This window comes from Apium graveolens, chromosome 3 (genome assembly GCF_009905375.1).
Source record: "Apium graveolens cultivar Ventura chromosome 3, ASM990537v1, whole genome shotgun sequence".
Taxonomy (NCBI): Eukaryota; Viridiplantae; Streptophyta; class Magnoliopsida; order Apiales; family Apiaceae; genus Apium; species Apium graveolens.
Genome location: NC_133649.1, coordinates 52,905,131 through 52,919,860, shown reverse-complemented (window position 1 = coordinate 52,919,860; position 14,730 = coordinate 52,905,131).

Below are 14,730 nucleotides of genomic sequence, written 5' to 3'. Positions count from 1 at the left end.
TCAACCATGGAAAGGACTTACTTTTGGTACAGATATATGTTGATGATATCATTTTTGGCTCTACAAATACAAAACTTTGTGAAAGATTTTCCAAGTTAATGCAATCAAGATATCAAATGAGTATGATTGGAGAGTTGAGTTATTTTCTGGGACTTCAAGTCAAACAAACTGAAGAAGGTATTTTTATCAGTCAATGCAAGTACACCAGAAATCTACTCAAGAAATTTAGAATGCAAGACAGTTCTACTGCATCAACTCCCATGGCCACTGCCACCAAGTTAGATAAAGATACTGGAGCATCGGTAGATATTACTAACTACAAAGGTATGATTGGCTCTTTACTCTATTTAACTGCAAGTAGAGCAGATATCATGTATGCTACCTGTCTTTGTGCAAGATTTCAGGCTGATCCAAGAGAATCTCATCTAATGGCTGTGAAAAGAATTTTCAAGTACCTCAAGGGTACAGCTGATCTAGGTTTGTGGTATCCTAGGGAATCAGATTTTAAGCTAATAGGTTACTCAGATGCAGATTTTGCATGATGCAAAATAGACAGGAAAAGCACTAGTGGAAGCTGCCAATTTCTTGGAGGCAAATTGGTTTCTTGGTTTAGCAAGAAATAGAAATCAATTTCCACATCAACTGTAGAAGCAGAATATATTATTGCAGGAAGCTGTTGTACACAGATTCTTTGGATGAAGAATCAGTTACTGGACTATGGGTTAGAATTTTGTAAAATACCTATTTACTCTGATAATCAAAGTGCTATTGCTATGACAGGAAATCCAATTCAACACTCAATGACAAAGCACATCAGCATTAGGTACCATTTCATAAGGGAACATGTGATGGAAGGTACAGTGAAATTGCATTTTGTTCCAACAGATCATCAACTAGCAGATATCATCACAAAACCACTATGTGAAGCTACTTTTACAAGACTGGTAAATGAACTTGGAATGGTTTCAGGTTCTTTCTCAAAATCTATTTAGTTTTTGTTCTCATACATTAGACTTTATGATCAGTGTTTACAAATTTTCTTATCTCAATGTAATTTGTGCTTAAATTGTAACATATTAAACACTGCTTATTATCTGATGTGATTCTATAAACTCTGAAGGTGTTTTGACTGTTCAGTGACTATTCAATCCAATGAGGATTATTTTGTTAGATGATGACTTAGTAGTCTTTAACAAACTATGTATCCCATGTTTGAAATAGTTATTTATGTGAAAGTCACTAACACAAGCAAATTCTGATTTTGATCTTAGTCAAACTTACTTCCTGTATCTTATTACTAAGTCACAAACTAGATTATTGCTTCTTATCTGTCAAATTCTGATGTCGGTAAATCTTAAGGATAAACTACATGCTGATAAGCCTCACTTATCTGAAGAAAGTAAAAGAAAAGAAAATTTGAAATCAGGTACTCCTTTGAGATCTAGAGTAAATATGTGAAAGGGAAGATCCAAGTGCATTGCTGGCATTAAGTAATATGCATTAGAAAAGCAAATTAATTTTTCTTGGTGACTTTTCACATTCTCTGATTACTGGAGAAATATTCTGATAACAGTATTAATTCTGATGGTAGTTGTAACTCATTTACACTGAGAAGCCCTTGTTAAAAGAATTTCAAAAGATGCATAAAATAAGCACAAACAGTTGAGGTGTATTCTTGCATAACTTTATTCTACAGTAGACTTCACAATTCAAGACAAATTTTAAGCATTTTTCTTAGTTATGCCTTATTTCTAAGATATACTGAAGTTTATCATATCTGATCATTTGCACATACACACACTATCACTCCATATGAATGATGAAAATTACTGTGGTGATTAAGTTGTTTCTGATAAACAGTTAAGTATTATTTGCATAAATTCTGAGGACAAGTTCTGATTATGTTCTGATGATTAAACTCTGAAGAAACCAGTCAGTATTTGTGTGAAGAAACACAGAAATAGTCATTCACTTTTTGATTACAGAAGTCATGTTCTGATGACCGTTAAATTCTTATAATAGTCAAGTTCTGATGCAAATCCTGATGCTTGTGTGGCATTATTTATTTACCTGACTAATTTTTGGTATTTACTGTAATGGTAATATTTCTCAGAAAAATAATTAGGTGAGATAAAAACAGTCATAATCATTTGTTAGTGGGTTTCATGTTGGTTTTGGTATGTGCAGGTGTGCAATAATAACTGCATGTTTACCGTGCCCACTATTTATGTTTTAATTGATTACACGCTGCCAAGTGTAAAGCTGCCGGTTCTAATTCATAAAAAGAGACATTTCCTTGTGCAGAGTATAAATATCAGAGATAAAAGATTATACAATCTTTTACCCACTCTTTTACTCTATTCTCTCTCTCTTATTTTCTTACTCTCTTATTTTCTGACATTCTCTTATAGGCATTTTATTAAACACTTTGCAAACACAAAATTTTCACTTGATTTTTCAACAAAAATGGCACCAAAGGATGTTATTTTTAATGGAGCTAAGTTTGTCCCAAACAACTACTCTGCTATCTTGAACAAGGATGAAGCTCCTTCAGAACTTCACTTTGTTCAGGATTTCTTGGCTCACAGTGAGATTGGATATGCTCTGACCCAACCTCAAGCAATCTCTGGTAAACAAGTGTTGGAGTTCTGGAAGACTGGAATCTATGATGATGGAGGTGAAACTGGATCTCCAAGCATCATCTTCTCATCAGGAGAAGATGAGTATATGGTAACTGTTACTACAGTGAGGCAGGCTCTTCATCTGCCTGAAAACTGCACTTACAAAGCACCTGGAGAATCTGTTCTTCAGAACATGATGGCAAGGTTGGGATGTGATAAAAGCTTGTCCAAGCTAGGACAGTTGAAGAGGCCTTACATCAGGAGGGAATGGAGCTTCTTTTTTGATTGCATCACAAAGACTTTTGCTAACAAATGCTCCAATTTCGATGCCATTTCAATCATGAGTCAATAAATAGGGTATGCACTTCTTAATCAGACTCATTTTGATTTTGCATCTGCTGTGTTAGGCTATATTGGTGACAGAATGAAGGAAGATGCAAATGTAGTATATTTTGCTAGGTTCTGTCAATTAATTTATAGTTATTGTTGTTCTGATAAGCCACAAGTGTTCAGTGACCTAATGGAACCTTTTAAGTTACATAAAAGGGCATTTACTGACTTGTTATCTGCTGATAACAAGAAGGAAGTACTAAGACCTCTCTAAATACCCCAATCTGTCAAACAGTTCTTAGTCAACACTATCCCAGACACTTACACAGCCATATTCCATGATGTAGCACCATCACAACCATTCACTACTCAACAACCACAGTCCACCTCACAACCACCAACATCAGCACCCGTTGTCAGCACTTCACAATCCAGACCCAAATCCAGACCCAAAACCTCAAGAGCTAAATCTGTTGCTCAATCTCCACCAAGGAGAAAGAGAAGGCTGATTCTGAGAGATGAATCAGATTAGAAAGAACAGGTCCAGGTTCCTGCATCAGAACCTGTGACAGAAGAAGCTGAAGAGTCAACTCTTCAGAAGGAGAAAGCTGCTGAAGCTTCTGGCATTCAGAAAAGGAAGAGGTCTTCACATTTTGATACAGATCATGTCACCCCTCCATCTAGAAAATCAAGATTGAGGAAGACAAGAGCAGATTTGCATATTACACAAACTCAATCTGAGGATGCTGAAGATGTTGAGGAAGGGGATCAGGAATCTTTGATCTCATCAGAAACTATTGTGATTGAAGCTCTGCCAGCAGCTGAAGAAGTTCTGATTCAGGAATCTGAAATTCCTGAAGTCCACAGATCAAAATTTGTACAAGAATCTGTGATTTCTCCACCTCACTCTCCAATCAAAGCTACATATGATGTTGAAGAACAAGAGACAAGTCCTGAAATAGATATTCATAATTTGAATATCCCTACTGTTCTATATCTGGAAGCTCCAACTACAAAATAGCTAACTCCTGTTACTTCTCCAATTTTACATGCTGAGATACCAAAAACACCAATTCTTGATCTTGGAACGGAAGATCAGAATTTAGACAAAGCTGTAACTGCTTCAGAGTCTCCTACAGCCACACACACCTTGGTGTTATCTGAAGATGAGGAGATTCTAGCAAGTTCTGGAGAGTCAGCTCAGTAAACACTCCAGTGCCTACAGGAAAGGAGGCATTATTCCAGTTTGAGGAAGAGGCTGCTCCAGTTCCATGGGAGGAAACCTTTAGAGGGGCTGAGTGGATGCATAAATGGAATGATACTGATTTTATTCCCAGCCCACATGTTCTGATAGAACATGTCTCAAAAGCTGATGAGTTGCTGACAAGTTCTAACTTCAAGCATGAACTAAAGGTCACTGCTCTCAGTATAAAGAACTCTACAAGGTCAAAACTCCAAGACTCGTGCAAAGGTTGACAAACTTTAGGAAACAGCTGATAAGCTAGCCATGATGCAAAAACTAGACAAGAAGAGGTTTATCAGACAATTCAAGAAAAAGTGGATGCTATTGAGCTTGTTCAAACCAAGCAGCAGGCCCAACTGGATGAGGTATTACAAAATCAAGCTACTCAACAGACTCAATTAAATGAGATCCAATCTTCAGTGGAACTCCTTCTTTCTCTACTCCTAACAGATGATGCCAAAAAGGGGGAGAAGGTAGTTAAGTCCAAATGCTCACCAAGCCAAACACTGAAGAAAAAGGATGATCATGGAGATGACCAGGGAAACTCTGAAAAGAGTAGAGGTCAAAGTCAAGGGAAGCAGCTGAGCAGAATTCCCACTCAACAGACAAGTTCTCATCAGAGAATGTCTGGTAGCAAGAACTCTGATAGATCTATTATGCAAGGGAGGAATAAGGAAGGAAAGAAGCCAACAGATCAGGATGTTCCTTTGTTGATCACAAATGCTGATACTTCAAATATTGATGATCAAGTTCTGACAACTACTTCTGATGTGATAGTCCAAGCTGGAAGCCAAGAGTCACAGAAGTTTTTGCAGACTTTGAAATTCAAAGGAAAGAAAGCAACATTCTTCTACAAAGATCCCAAAATTCAATCTGTTGATGAAGAATTGGCCAAGAGACTATTCCTTAAGGATAATCCAGGAGTGGATTTAGAGGAATTAAGAGAAAAAGAAGCTAAATTTGCTGTTGAGAAGAGCTAACCCAAGTCAAAAGCTTCTGATTCTAAAAAGCCACCAAGGCCAAAAGAAAAGGGGATTGTGATGAGAGAAAGATCTGCCAAAGAGATTCCTAGATCAAGGACTAGATCTCAAACTACTACTGATCCCAAAGATAAGGGAAATAGAAAAGTTGAAGAGACGGTCAAGAAATAGAAGATGAAGATTCCACAAATTCTGATGGATCTTATGTGCAAGATGGTTCAAGTCTTTGATGATGCTGCTGCTGAAGATGAAACAGATGAAACTCTGAGGAGAAAGAGGATGACAGAAGAATCTAAGACAACCTCTTCCATAGCTCAAGTCGGAGTGAAGAAGTTCAGAACTTAATAAATCCTGAAGATATTTTAGAACAGCAAGCTACAGATGAAGCTGGAAATCCTGACCAATTCATCAAGACATCAACCTCTGACACTGCTCAAGTTGACATAGACAGCTTAACATTAGAAGACAAGAAGAAGCTACTATGGAACAAGTCTATTCCAGTTCAGCCTAAGACAAATCAGATATTGAATCAACTTGCAGTATTTGGGGTAAAAGCCAAGCAAGCTAGAGACAATACTGGATTAGGTTCTGACAGAGAGAAATTCCAGACTAGGATAGAAGTTGATATTAGAGATCCATTCACATTGACTGACAAGCCATATAAAGAGATCACACAGAAGCACCTTGACAAAGTGCATTCTGCTCAAGTAGTGATGGATACTCATGATGATTATAAAGAAAAAGAGAAATTGATCTTGTTTCTGATTGATAGAAGGACTTATAGATTATCTGAATCTGATGTGCTTAAGAAATCTGTCAAAAAGCTCCAATATATTCATTATCTACTGGAGGTAAATTCTGATGTTACAAGGAAATGGTCAGAATATATTCTGAAGACAATAAGAGATTTACTCAGAATTTCTGGTGCAAGAATGATAGAGTATACTCCAATGATGAATGAGGATGATGGAAGAGAAATTTCTATGAGGAAGAATTCTGCTAAGGTAGAAGTAATTCTGAAAGGAAGATGCTTATGCTATAATGAAGATTCTACACATCCAAGGGTAATTAGACTGAGAGATGGAGTTGAAAGAAATTCAATTTCTGCACTCAGAGTTGCCATATATCAGATTGGTGATACTGAAGATGAAGAACTGCAGCAAGTCAAAGCTCAGTTACTTGAAGTTAAAAGAAATGCAGAGACCAAGCTGGTATTAGACTTTATAAGGAATCATTATGGATTCAGGATGATTCAGTGAATTTGGTAAAAGCTGCATGGACTATAAGTTGTATTTAGTTGTACATATAAACTCTCATTGTATTTGTACTTAAATGTTTTTGACATCATCAAATCTATAAACTTGTATATTTTTATAATTTACAAGTTGGGGGAGATTGTTAGATATATTTGTGATGTCCTGTCTAATCTAATTTGTTCAGTTTCAGAAGTTACTATCAGAACTTAACTGGAAATCAGAACTTACTGAAGACAGAAAGTTATCATAACTTAAGCCATTAGGACTTACATCAGAACTTAAGTGTAGATACAGTTTAGGGATGAAAAGCGGCTGATTTACAGGAGAGGATCTGGATTAAACAAAAGAAGATATGCTTGGAGAGTTGTACAGCTAAAGGACTATATTAGATAATCTCTTATTGATGTATTTTAGGAAACATGACATATCATATCAATTAGGAGATATCTTGTAACTGTGTAGTATATAAACACAGATTAGGGTTTACACTATATGTGTTATCATTCACGAGAATATTATTCATTGTAACCCTAGCAACTCTTAGTGATATCATACATCACTGAGAGAGTAGATTAAACCTACTGTAACAGAGTTTGATATATTGAATAAACTTGTTTTCTGTTACATACTTGTGTTTATAATCGAATTAATTGTAGATATTATATTCAACCCCCTTCTATAGTATCATTGAGGCCTAACAATAACGGAATCAAAATTAGGGTTCACAAGCTGTAAGCTAATCAATACCACAATCAACTCTTTTCAAAACATTATATACCATTTCATTTTCAAAGAATCATTCACTGAATAAAATTTCAATAATTATGGAATACTTGATTGGACTACTTTAACTTTCAATTCATATTAATACGGGTGATTGTTGTGCATATGTTGTGTACTTGATGATTACTTAAACAAAACACCTAAGTAGATTTTACTTAGTGAAATAATGTAGCACTCGATGGATAACTCATTATAGTCCCGACAGATGATGACTTATTATCCATCGAGTGAGTAGTTCTTGTAATAATGAGTCTGTAGCACATTTCTGCATACACCTTTGTATAGATTCTGTAGTAGCATATAAGTCATGTTGGCTTTAACTAGATATACAGAATAGGTTGATTAATTGTACATAGATGATGTCTTGTAATTCTGCATAAATGAATTAAAGTCAAGTGCCAAAATAGCTACCGACGGATGATTAACAAAGCCATCGACGGATGATCAAATAGCTATCAACGGATAATCAATATAGCAGTTGACGGATGATCAATAAAGCCATCAACGGATGATCATAAACTCGATGGATGATCATGTACTCAATGGATAAAGAATTCAAATATCTGTTAACAGTGACAACTAGTCACATGCGTCGAAGTGTATGCAAATGGAATGAGGAAGCCTATTAACTGGGTAATAGAGAACAAAGTATCAAAGTGTTAGACTTGATAGTTTTTATGATGATCCTGTCTTTTGACTTTGTAATCTTGGTATTATATAAACCAAGAAGTAGCAAATAGAAACATAGATCTGAGATACAAAAAGTGAGAAACATTTATAAGCAGAATTATTAGAATTTCTCTGTATTCTCATTAGTTCATATTTGTAAGCAGCTGTGGGCATTCTTGCACACAGAGTTCTCTCGATATATATTATATATCTCTGGTGGAATCATTCAAGTCCACCAGAAAGTTTTTAAAGACTCTTGTTTTTAATTACTTGTGTTTTGATTCACTTTAGTTTTTATTCCGCATTGTGCTAATCAATACACTTATATTAATATTCGAGTTTGAACATTTTATTTCAAGAAAAAGTTTCAAGAATTCCATTCAACCTAACAATTGGTATCAGAGCAAACTCTTAACTTACAAAGAGTTTAAAGATCAAAACAATACAGCAAGATGAACAAGAAGGATGTTGGAGTCAAGATCCTTTTTCTGGATAAAGATAATTACCATCATTAGAAGGTAAAGATGCATCTTCACATGCTTTCTCAAGATGAGGCCTATGTGGATTGCATAGAAAGAGGTCCTCATGTTCCAATGAGAGCTGCAACAGGAAACGAGCCATCAGTTCTGAAGCCAAGGCATGAATGGTCTGATCCTGACATTGAACAAGTCAGGAAGGATAAAAAGGCCATGAATATCCTGTTTAATGGAGTTGATGGAGATGTGTTTGACAACATTATCAACTGCAAAACTGCCAAGGAAGTTTGGGATACAATACAGATCATCTATGATGGCACTGAGCAAGTTAGAGAAAATAAGATGCAGCTCATGATTCAGCAATATGAGCATTTCCATAATGAAGAAAGTGAATCTCTCACTGACATCTTTAGTAGGTTTCAGAAACTACTAAATGCTCTAAAGTTACATGGAAGGGTCTATCAGACTAAAGATTCCAATCTGAAATTCCTTAGATCTCTTCCAAAGGAATGGAAACTAATGACAGCCTCATTAAGAAACTCACAAGATTATATGGAGTTTACTTTGGAGAGACTGTATGGCATCCTGAGAACCTATGAGCTTGAAATAGAGCAAGATGAAAGGATGGAGAGAGGAAAGAAGAAAGGAGGATCCATTGCACTAGTTACTGAGTTCGAGAAGGAGAAGGAAGTGAAGATAGAAGCTGTTGAATCAACTTCAAAGGTCTGTGAGAACAAGGGCAAGGGGTTCCAGTAGAAAGTGAAGATTCATTGAGCCAAGATGATATGGAGGACATTGATGAGCACCTAGCATTTCTTTCCAGGAGATTTTTCAAGCTCAAGTTCAAGAAGAACTTTGAAGCAGCCAAGCCAAATAGAAACATGGTGGATAAATCAAAATTCAAATGTTTCAAATGTGGCTTGGCAGGGCATTTTGCTAGTGAGTGTAGGAAGTCAGATTCCAGTAAGAAAAAGTTTGAGTCTGTGGATTATAAGCAAAAATACTTTGATCTACTCAAGCAAAAGGAAAGGGCTTTTATTACACAAGAAAATGACTGGGCAGCAGATGGTCTGGATGAAGATGTCAACTATGTCAATCTAGCCCTAAAGGCCAAGTCTGATGAGACAGAGACAAGTTCCTCAAGCAATCAGGTAATTACTACAAACCTTGCACATTTATCTAAAGCTGAGTGTAATGATGATGCCATTAATGACATGTCTGCAGAGTTATATCATTTGCGTGTTACACTTAAGTCTCTCACTAAAGAAAATGCTAAAATCAAAGAAAATAATTTGTTTTTGAGTGAGAGGAATAATGTGCTTGAGTCTCAATTTATTGATTTTGAGAAATTAAGAATTGAGTGTAAGATTGCTAAGGAGGAATTAACTGAGTCCTTAAAGAAGGAAGAAATTTTGAAGAAGCATCTCGAGCGTGAACAAGAGGTGATTAAAGCATGGAAAACATCCAGAGATGTCCATGCTCAAATCACCAAAGTTCAAGGAATCGAGTCCTTCTGTGATGAAGCCTGGAAAAAGAACAAAAGGAAACTAGAATCTAATTTGGTAGATGGACTACTAACAGATGTAGACTCGACGGATGATGAGGATCATCCGTCGGATAATAAAAAGTGTTATCCGTCGAATGATGAAAATCACCATCTGTCGGTTGTGAGCAAGCCCATTAGTAAAGCCAAACTAGTTAAGCTGAATGAGAAGTATGGGTCTGTTTCCAAGAACTTTGTTTCAGGAGAGTCAAGTCAAGTTAAGAAAGGGAAAAAGGCTAATGTTGGTCACATGACTGTCAAACAGTTAAGTGACAGACTTGAAAAGATTGAGGTAAAAACAGAGACTAAAAGGAAAAACAATAGGAATGGTAAAGTAGGGATTAACAAACACAATAACTACATACTTGATAAATATGCTCATAGAAAAATATGTGTCAAGTGTGGTAGTGTAAATCATCTATCTGTTAATTGTAAATCTGCCATGCCTACTTCCATATTTGTGCAACCTCAATTTCCTAACATGAATGCCATGCCTCCCATGCCTGTTAATGCTATGTCTACACAGAACATGCATGCACAGTTTGCTAATATACCATTTGCACCTAATCCTTATTATGCTGCATATAGTATGCCACAAATGCCATTTAGCATGCCTTACTGGAATAACATGTTTACACATAGCATGTCATTTCCTGTTAGCCATAATATGCATGATAATTCTGTTGCAATGAATGGTTTCAAAGGCCCAACTCAAATGACTAAGGATGTTTCTGAAATTCCTAAGCCAAATGAGATAAAGCCTAAGAAACAGAAAAAGAAAGCTAACAAGGCAGGACCCAAGGAAACTTGGGTACCAAAATTAACTTGATTTAATTTTGATGTGTGCAGGGAAACAGAAAAAATCTTTGGTATTTGGATAGTGGCTGTTCAAGACAAATGACTGGTGATTCTACCTTGCTCACAGAGTTTAAGGAGAGAGTTGGCCCAAGTATTACTTTTGGAGATGACAGCAAGGGTTATACTGTGGGATATGGCTTGATTTCAAAGGATAATGTCATCATTGAGGAGGTTGCCTTAGTGGATGGTCTCAAACACAATCTGTTGAGTATCAGCCAGCTTTGTGACAAAGGCAATTCAGTAACCTTCAACTCAGAAGCCTTTGTTGTGACTGATGAAAGAAGCAACAAAGTGGTTCTCACTGGTGTGAGAAAAGGAAATGTGTACCTAGCTGATTTCAACTCATCCAATGCAGAGTCTGTAACTTGTCTTCTCAGTAAAGCAAGTCAGGATGAAAGTTGGCTATGGCACAAGAAGCTATCCCATTTAAACTTCAAAACCATGAATGAGCTAGTAAAGAAAGAACTGGTTAGAGGCATTCCTCTAGTGGAGTTTTCAAAGGATGGACTGTGTGATGCCTGCCAAAAAGGGAAGCAGATTAAAGCATCATTCAGGAAGAAACTTGATTCAACAATTGAAGAGCCTTTACAACTGCTTCACATGGATTTGTTTGGACCAGTCAATGTATTGTCCATCTCAAGGAAAAGATTTTGCCTAGTAATTGTAGATGATTTCTTAAAGTTCTCTTGGACATATTTCCTAAAGTCTAAAAATGAGGCTAGTAAAATCATCATCAATCACATAAGGCAAGTCAATAATCATCCTGATTTCAAGGTTCGAAGAATAAGGAGTGACAATGGAACTGAGTTCAAGAATTTTGTCATGAGAGCATTTTGTGAGGAAAATGGGATTCTGCATGAGTTTTTAGCAGCAAGGACTCCACAACAAAATGGAGTAGTGGAAAGGAAGAACAGATCACTTATTTAAGCTGCAAGGACAATGCTTGAAGAATCTAAACTGCCAACATATTTCTGGGCTGAAGCTGTAAATACTGCATGCTACACTCAGAATATTTCTCTGGTTAATCAAGCAAGATGCATGACTCCCTATCAATTGTTCAAGAACAAGAAGCCAACTTTAAACTTTCTTCATGTCTTTGGCTGTAAATGCTATATTCTGAGAAATCAAACTGATCAAAATGGGAAGTTTGATGCTAAAACAGATGAAGGATTTTTTGTTGGATATGTTGTTGGTAAAGCATATAGAGTCTACAATCTAAGAACCAACATTGTTGTGGAATTAATACATGTTGTGTTTGATGATAAAAAGATTGAAGGACTGAAAGATGGAGATTACCATGAGAGCCTCAAATTCGACAATGTGGAGATGATCAGTGATGACATTGATGATGAAAGTGATCAAGAGAATGTATCTAAGGATAATACAGATAAATCTACCACCAATAAAGCACAAAACTCAACATCTTTCGAGTTGCATAATGCTTCATCCGTTGAAAGGCAATATGCTTTATCCGTCGGGAGACAACCTGCCTCATCCGTCGGTACTCAAAATTCACCATCTGTCGGGTTATCAAAAGGAGCAAGAAGTCAAGACAGATCACCTATAGAAAGTTCCCCTTTCTCAAATCAAAGATCCACAAACTCAGGGGGAGTTTCTAATAATCAAAACTCATTCACACATCAAGACAACAATGAGGTTTCTTCATCTAGAGCTAATCTACCTCAACAAAGGAAATGGAAAAAAGATCACCCCTTTGAGCTTATCATTGGTGATGTTTCCTCTAGAGGTCAAACAAGAAGAGCAACTCAGGAAGAATGTCTTTACAGCAGCTTTCTTTCCAAGGAAGAACCAAAGAAGGTAGAAGAAGCTTTGTTGGATCCAGATTGGATTTTAGCTATGCAGGAGGAGCTAAACCAATTTGAAAGGAATAATGTATGGAAGCTGTTACCCAAGCCTAAAGGAAAGAATCCAATAGACACCAAGTGGGTATTCAGAAACAAGATGGATGAAAATGGCATAGTTGTCAGGAATAAAGCTAGATTGGTTACCAAAGGCTACTGTCAACAAGAAGGAATAGATTTTGATGAAACATTTGCTCCTGTTACAAGACTTGAAGCCATCAGAATCTTCTTAGCCTATGCAACCCATGCCAATTTCAAAGTCTATCAAATGGATGTCAAAAGTGCCTTTCTGAATGGAGATTTGGAGGAAGAAGTTTATGTAAGTCAACCTCCTGGTTTTGAAGATCCAAATTTTCCAGAATATGTCTATTATCTTCTGAAAGCACTTTATGGACTGAAGCAAGCACCTAGAGCCTGGTATGACACTTTATCAAAGTTCCTTTTGGAAAATCACTTCACAAGAGGTACTGTAGATAAAACTTTATTTTTCAGAAATGTTAATGGCTCTAGTATACTTGTTCAAATTTATGTAGATGATATTATTTTTGGCTCTACAGATGAGAAACTTTGCAAAAAGTTTGCCAAATTGATGCAAAGTAAGTATGAAATGAGTATGATGGGAGAACTAACTTACTTTCTTGGTTTACAAGTTAAGCAAGTTAGTGATGGAATATTCATTAGTCAAACTAAATATATTTTTGATCTTTTAAAGAAGTTTGATCTAATGGATTGCACATCTGTAAAAACTCCCATGGCCACTGCAACTAAGCTTGAATTAAACAGTACTGAAAAGTCTATGGATATTTCAAGCTATAGAGGCATGGTTGGCTCACTTCTGTACTTAACAGCTAGTAGGCCAGATATAATATGTGCTACATGTTTATGTGCTAGATTTCAGGCTAATCCTAGAGAATCTCACTTAATAGCTATTAAGAGAATTTTTAGATGCAGATTATGGTACACTGGTTATTCAGATGCAGATTATGCAGGTTGTAGAATTGATAGAAGAAGTACAACAAGAACCTGTCAATTTCTAGGAAACAAGCTTGTGTCCTGGTTCAGTAAAAAGCAAAATTCAGTTTCTACTTCTACAGTTGAAGCTGAATATATTGCTGCTAGCAGTTGCTGTGCACATATTTTATGGATGAGAAATCAATTGGTAGACTATGGTTTGCAAGTTGAGAGGATTCCTATTTTCTGTGATAATACAAGTACAACTGCCATCACTGAAAATCCAGTACAACATTCAAGGACAAAGCACATAAATATCAAGTACCATTTCATAAGGGAACATGTAATGAGTGGTACTGTGGAACTACATTTTGTTCCCAGTGAGAAGCAACTTGCAGATATCTTTACCAAGCCACTGGATGAATCCACCGTTTCAAGGTTGGTAAGTGAGTTAGGTATGCTTAATTATTCTTAAATCTATCTGAGTTATTTTGCAAGTTGAAATGCAGCCTGGAATTTAATTGATTTTTCAGTCATTGATGAAATTTTGGCTAAGTCAAAAATTTACATCTCGGCGGATGATCTTTATCCATCGAGTTTGATCATCCGTCGATATACTGTTAGCTAATAAAAATCAATTACTTTTCTGGAATATTTTATATCTCGACGGATAACAGTTTATCCTCATCCGTTGAATTGTCTTAATCTCAGCCGTTAATTCCCTGTACATTATCCATCAAGTATACTTACAGTTTGTAAGCATTACACGACGGATAATGGGTGGAATTTTTACAGTTTATTTTTAAACGGCTATTTTAGGCAATTTCTATTGGTTACTTTATTTTACTTTATTGTTTTTATCAGTTATTTTTCAGATAGTATAAAAGCTTATTTCATAGCAATTATTTTTCTTTTACCATTCTCAAATTCAACTGCTCTAATTTCATTCTCTCTCAAGCACTTACTCTCCTTCTCTTCAAGCTCCTATTCTCTAACAATGGCACATGTTGTAAAGATTATGTCTCAAACTGGGTTCATTTATGAGAAGAACAACTTCACCGCATTAGTGAACAAGGGTATTCAGTAATCAGATGACTATCACAAGATGATGGACTTTGTGAAGAATTGCAAGCTCAATTATGCCATGCTGGAATCACC